At 42.9% G+C, this 6,165-nt stretch overlaps 1 long non-coding RNA gene across 1 annotated transcript; it reads right to left on the bottom strand.

The window, feature by feature from the left end:
• Window positions 1–1,597, bottom strand: LOC148315948 (uncharacterized). The gene is made up of 3 exons (XR_015840496.1): window positions 1,530–1,597; window positions 750–869; window positions 1–142 (listed from the first exon to the last, which is right to left on the bottom strand). It is a non-coding gene; the product is annotated as an uncharacterized LOC148315948 (long non-coding RNA).
• Between the last annotated feature and the right edge of the window lie 4,568 nt (window positions 1,598–6,165).

Below are 6,165 nucleotides of genomic sequence, written 5' to 3' on the forward strand. Positions count from 1 at the left end.
GGAAGTCAAACAAAAAGACAGTGCCTCTTCCATCCATCTTCCTGCGTTGAGATTCATCAGAATCTATCAATTTTCCTCTGTACTCCATAATAAAGAATAAAGTCGTCTTTCCTGAAAGGGGCCTTGGTAAATACTCCTCGACCTAGTTAACAGGGAAATCAAGTTAGCTTCGTCATATTTTTAAGCACACAAATAAGGAGTCATCATATTCATTTGGGCCACTATACTAATGTAGGGTGGTTTGAAACATTGCTTCTTGTGAGGGATAGAGCAGAGCCCTTCTTTATGATTTTAAAGGAACAGACCAGCCAAAATTCATTTTCCAGCATTGCATTAGCCAGTATGTATTAGGACTGAAAGTACAAATGTCAATTGCACCTGGTTACGTAAAAAAAAAACTTTAAGATTATTTAGTTTCAAAACAATGACATACACTGTACACAGTCATATTGGATCGCGTCACGTGATCTCTGTGACGTATTACGTGCTTTACACTAGACTATCAATATCGGACTTGTTCACCGGTCTATTGTGGTATAAAAATGCCGGAGGGCGTCATCAAGTACAGCCTTAATTTAGATAGAACTCCTACCATCAGGTTTCACACTCACTGAAATAACTTGAAACTGACAAAAGTGGCAAAAGAAAAGGTCAAGACACTCTTAATGTAAAATAACCACTTAAAAAACGATGTCAGCTTGGTTATCAGAAAACAATAATATATCTTAGCAAAAGCGTTAACATCATACCTTTAAATTAGTTTATATACTTCGCTTCTAACTCTGCAGTCTTGTCCAGACCCTTGACTGCATGTTCAATAGTATCCTGCTTTGGGGACTTCCTGCATCTCAGGGAAGGCATTGTTTATTCTATAAAGAAAAAAGACAGTATTGTGTTGAGAATTATTAATACTATGGGCTAAATGGAGTTTTAACAATATCAGTGTAAGAAAAATAAATTATAAATTAAAAAAATATCAATTCCTCCATCCCAATTAACGATTTCAACCATAATAGTTTATATTGAAGTTTAAACAACAGACACAGACAGATTTATGCAGTGCGACTACAAAAATCTTACCAAAATTGCATTCACAGTAACCTTTGCTTTAAGAATCATGTAATTAACCAGTGAACATCGTGTCTTACACAAAAATTAATGACAGAAATTATCATGGTACTTGCATTCTGTGGTTCTATAACAAAAGTGCAAGCTGTTAGCTCCGCAAAGCTAACGCAACAAGCTAGCGTCCCTCGTGCTCACATTCAATGCAAACCTGACCACCGGATGACAATACGCGTCGGTTTAGTTCTTTAAATGAGTAAAAGCACCATGACGTTTTATAATTATTCAATGCTTAACTGGAGCTCGTCAATTATGTCGATGTAGGAGCACATGTTTGCTAGGCCAGTGTTGTAGGCCCACATCCATGGTGCTACTTTGTATAGTGTTTTCCACACAACTATCTCTAACTATGAACAAATGCACTCGACGCATGTTTTGAAAAAAACCCAACGAAAAACACTTACCTCTCCGTTTCAACAGCAGTTCGAACTTCGAAGTGGTGATATTCTCCAGCGTTAAGCACCTGCTCGAACTGCGAATAGGTCAAATTCAACAGCGTCTTTTTTCTGTCTTAATAAGGACGCGATGAGAGGAGGAGCGCTTGCCTTTTCGTCAGCACGCCCCGCGCGGGTGGTGCTGCTTTATCACTCTCTATCTGTGCCCGCCCGCCGGCACGTCGATAGAAAAATAATATTCCTTCAAACATTACTTTCATCTTCTTAACGTTTTGTAGTGAATTTAACAGGTTCACCACTTTTTTCAAATACACCAATGGAAAACAGGTCTTAATTGAGGAAACATACAAAGAGCGTCTCACAAACACCTTATGATGAGCAATGTAATTTGATCACGTTTTTTGTCACTGCCTGGACGTTGGGTTCACTGGCCTGGTGGCAGTGGCTTGTAGACACTGTCACTGAGTGGGAACGGATCTCAAGGTGGGTCAAACTAACCCAAGCAGTGGATCGGTCCGTTTTTTAAATTTATTAATTTTTTTATTTTATGTATTTATTTATTATTTAATACAAGGGCTTCGGCTCACTACCAGTGGGCGGGACCAAAGAATTTGGGTTTCCTTTGAGCTAGGAGGCAGTCAAAGGCAGTCCAATCCCCGGCAACATAAAGCGCCTAGCTCTGGGGACATGGAATGTCATTTCTCTGGTAGGGAATGAACCCGAGCTGGTGTGTGACGAGACCAGTGGTTCTCAATTATTTCCTGTCATGCCCCCCCTACCAAGAAGAAAACAATTCACACCCCCCCACCACAATTTTCTTTTACATTTCGTACTAATGTACATGTTCTTTGCATATTAATGTTAGATTGTCAATAAAATATCTTACCTTAACAAAGCTAAATTGATAAAAATAAAATATCATTTTGAGAACGACTATTGTGAGGATCTCGAAACTCAGTACTCTGTGGTGCTAATATTGATGAGATGATAAATATGTTGAAGCCACAGAACAAAAAGATTAGATATTGTTTGGAAATTAATGACGTACATAAAGGAATATCAGCCTTGATTGGAGTACATTACTGCATTTAAATTTTTAATAAAAATGAAACAATTATTGATGTTATGACCACTATGAAGAATTTAAAAAACAATATATAGGGATAATTATAGTTTTCATTTTGTTATGTGTAGTCTGTTCATGTTGCATTATTTTTATGACAAAGACGATGGTTAATCGTAGGTTTGTTGCCCAAATGTACCATTACAACCTGATTAATGTTGAGAATGACGAACTCAAACTGGACACTGAAACGTAAAAACACATGGACTTCTTGCCCCTGTCCTCACACGTGCACACACACACACACCATACACGAAGATCCGGGAGGTAAGGACGGCTGTCCTACAGGATGCGGATGGAAGAACAACTGCAGCGGAACAATGCCAGGGATGTCTGGAGGGGCCTGAAGACCATCTCAGGCCACGGACAAGCAGGTAAGACCCAGAAGGGGGGGGGGCTTCAGTGGGCAAATGAGTTGAACCTATTTTTCAATAGGTTTGATCAAATGTCTGACCCCGCTCAGGCTTCCCTGATGCAGCCCCCACCCACCCCTCCTGCCACTGCGAACAAGACCCTCTCTCCCCCTCTCTCGCCCCTCTCTCTCTCCACAGGCTCCAGTTCCCAGCCTCATCAGACAACCACCACTTCCTCCTGCTCAGCCTTGTTCCTCACAACATCTCAGGTGAAGAACCAGCTGAGGAAGATGAAGGCGAGGAAGGCGGCAGGCCCAGATGGGACCAGCTCCCAGCTCCTCAAATCCTGCGCAGACCAGCTGTGTGGAATCGTCCAGCACATGTTCAACCTGAGCTTGAAGCTGGGCAGAGTCCCCCAGCTGTGGAAAACATCCTGCCTGGTTCCGGTTCCAAAGACACCCCATCCGAAGGAGCTCAACAACTTCAGACCAGTGGCGCTGACGTCTCATCTGATGAAGACCCTGGAGAGACTGGTCCTCGTCCATCTGCGCCCCCTGGTCAGCTCCTCAATGGACCCACTCCAATTTGCATACCAGCCTGGCATCAGTGTGGATGATGCCATCATCTACCTGCTCCACACTTCACTCTTCCACCTGGAGAAGGCGGGGGGCACGGTGAGGATCATGTTCTTTGATTTCTCAAGTGCTTTCAACACCATCCAGCCCGCCTTATTGGGAGACAAGCTGGAGCAGGCGGGAGTGGCCCACCACCTCATCACATGGATTCACAACTACCTCACAAACCGGCCACAGTACGTGAGAACACAGGACTGTGTGTCTGACGTGCTCCTCTGCAGCACGGGAGCGCCGCAGGGAACTGTGCTGGCTCCCTTCCTGTTCACCCTCTACACCTCGGACTACAAATACAATTCCACAACCTGTCACCTGCAGAAGTTCTCTGATGACTCTGCGATTGTCGGCCTCATCACTGACGATGACGATCGGGAGTACAGAGGGGTTACGCAGGGGTTCGTGGACTGGTGTCAGCAGAACCGCCTCCAAATCAACGCTGGGAAATCCAAAGAGCTGGTGGTGGATTTCCGCAAGCGTCGGCACTCTCCACCTGCACCAGTGAATATCCAGGGAACAGACGTTGAGAGGGTCTCAACTTACAAGTACCTGGGTGTTCATCTGAACAATAAACTGGACTGGAGCGACAACACAGACGCTCTCTATAGGAAGGGTCAGAGCAGACTCTTCCTACTCAGGCGGCTGAGGTCCTTTGGCGTTCGGGGAACACTCCTCAGGAACTTCTATGACTCGGTGGTTTCATCAGTCATCTTCTATGGAGTGGTCTCCTGGGCAGGAGGCATCTCGGGCCGAGACAAAAAGAGACTGGACAAACTGGTGAGGAGGGCCAGCTCTGTCCTGGGCTGCTCCCTGGACTCTGTGGACTCAGTGGGGGGCAGAAGGATGACGGCAAAACTGTCATCAATGCTGGACAAACCAGCCCACCCATTCAATGACACTCTGAGAACACTTTACAGCTCCTTCAGTGACAGACTTTTACACCCTCGCTGTACCAAAGAGAGATTTCGCCGCTCCTTCCTGCCAACTGCTGTCAGACTTTTTAACAAGAACATTGGGTCAGGCCTACAAACGGGAGGGCATTAGTGCAATTGTGCAGTCCTAGGATGCAATATTAACTACTACTGTACTTTCAGCCAAGGGTGTACTTAAATATTGACCAATGATGTATTTTGTTTACCATTACAGTATTCTTATTACAATACTTCTATCACTGTAGTATTTCTACCACTGCAGGATGTTCACTATTACAGTACTTTTATCATTGCAGTACTTTTATCATTGCAGTATTTTTCTATCATTGCGGTACTTTTACTATTACAGTACTTTTACCATTGCAGTACTTTTACCATTGCAGTACTTTCATCATTGCAGTATTTTTCTATCGTTGCAGTACTTTTACTATTACAGTACTTTTACCATTGCAGTATTTTCTATCATGCAGTACTTTTCTATCATTTCAGTACTCTTACCATTACAGTACTTTTATCATTGCAATATTTTTATGATTGCAGTATTTTCAATCATTCAGTAGTTTTTATCATTACAGCGTTTCCCCCTCCGTATAATGGACAAACATTAGGAGTGTTTCCTTACACTTAGATACGTTTATACTGTGTATATTTGCATGCTTTTTCTGAATGTCTGCTGCTAATGTTATACATTAACGGCTACATTACGCCGCCGACTCTGTGTGATCTATATCTTTGCTGCTGTAACACCTCAAATTTCCCCATTGTGGGACTAATAAAGGACATCTTATCTTATCTTATCTTATCTTATCTCTCCTACAACGAGGCAAGGGCCTCCACCAAGTCACCCCAGGGACAAGTTTTATTCCCTGATGGTCATCAAATTATGAGGATCTCATTCTACGCCGGAAGGGAGGAGGGGAATTTTTCCCTAATGTGAGGTTTTCGCTCCTCCACTGATGATCACACTGTTGTATGATTTCATTATGATGATCTGTCTTAAAGCCGTAAGGACATGATTTTTAAATCCACAACAGGGGGGAAATGTAAGATGGGCTGAGGATAGGTAATCAGTTTGTGTATTCATAATCATGTTTTTATACACTCATTAATGTTGAACACACACAGAGACACTTACTTGTTATTTTAACACACACACACACAGACACCGTATCCTGAAGATGTGTTTAGTTAAACTGACCTTGGGTTATGATTTTCTGCCTGCTGGAGTCCCTGGTGATTAGTTATTGATGCTTTAGTTAAACTGACCTTTATACCGTGAGTTATTGATGTTTTCTGTCTCTTGGTGATTAGTTGTTGATGCTTTTCTGTCTTCTGGTGATTAGTTATTGATGAGTTAGTTTCAATAAAAAGGCAGAACGGAGGGTGAGAGTCAGAGGGTGTGCGGGATTGAACTGGCAAGACGGCTGTTTCACCTCCTGGCTCCCTCTCCCATTCTGAATGGCACAAAACGAAAACTTTAGTAAGTTATTTCAGTCTAAAAAAGGCGTCAGGGCATTTTTAAACCGGACAGTAAGTCGCCACTGTCTTGGTTCCTTTTTGTGCCTTGACCCATACCGGAATTATTGAAAGGATGCAGTCCTATTTACA

Source organism: Idiotropiscis lumnitzeri, unplaced genomic scaffold, assembly GCF_059441095.1.
Source record: "Idiotropiscis lumnitzeri isolate Australia: NSW breed Sydney's pygmy pipehorse unplaced genomic scaffold, RoL_Ilum_1.0 HiC_scaffold_31, whole genome shotgun sequence".
Classification (NCBI taxonomy): domain Eukaryota; kingdom Metazoa; phylum Chordata; class Actinopteri; order Syngnathiformes; family Syngnathidae; genus Idiotropiscis; species Idiotropiscis lumnitzeri.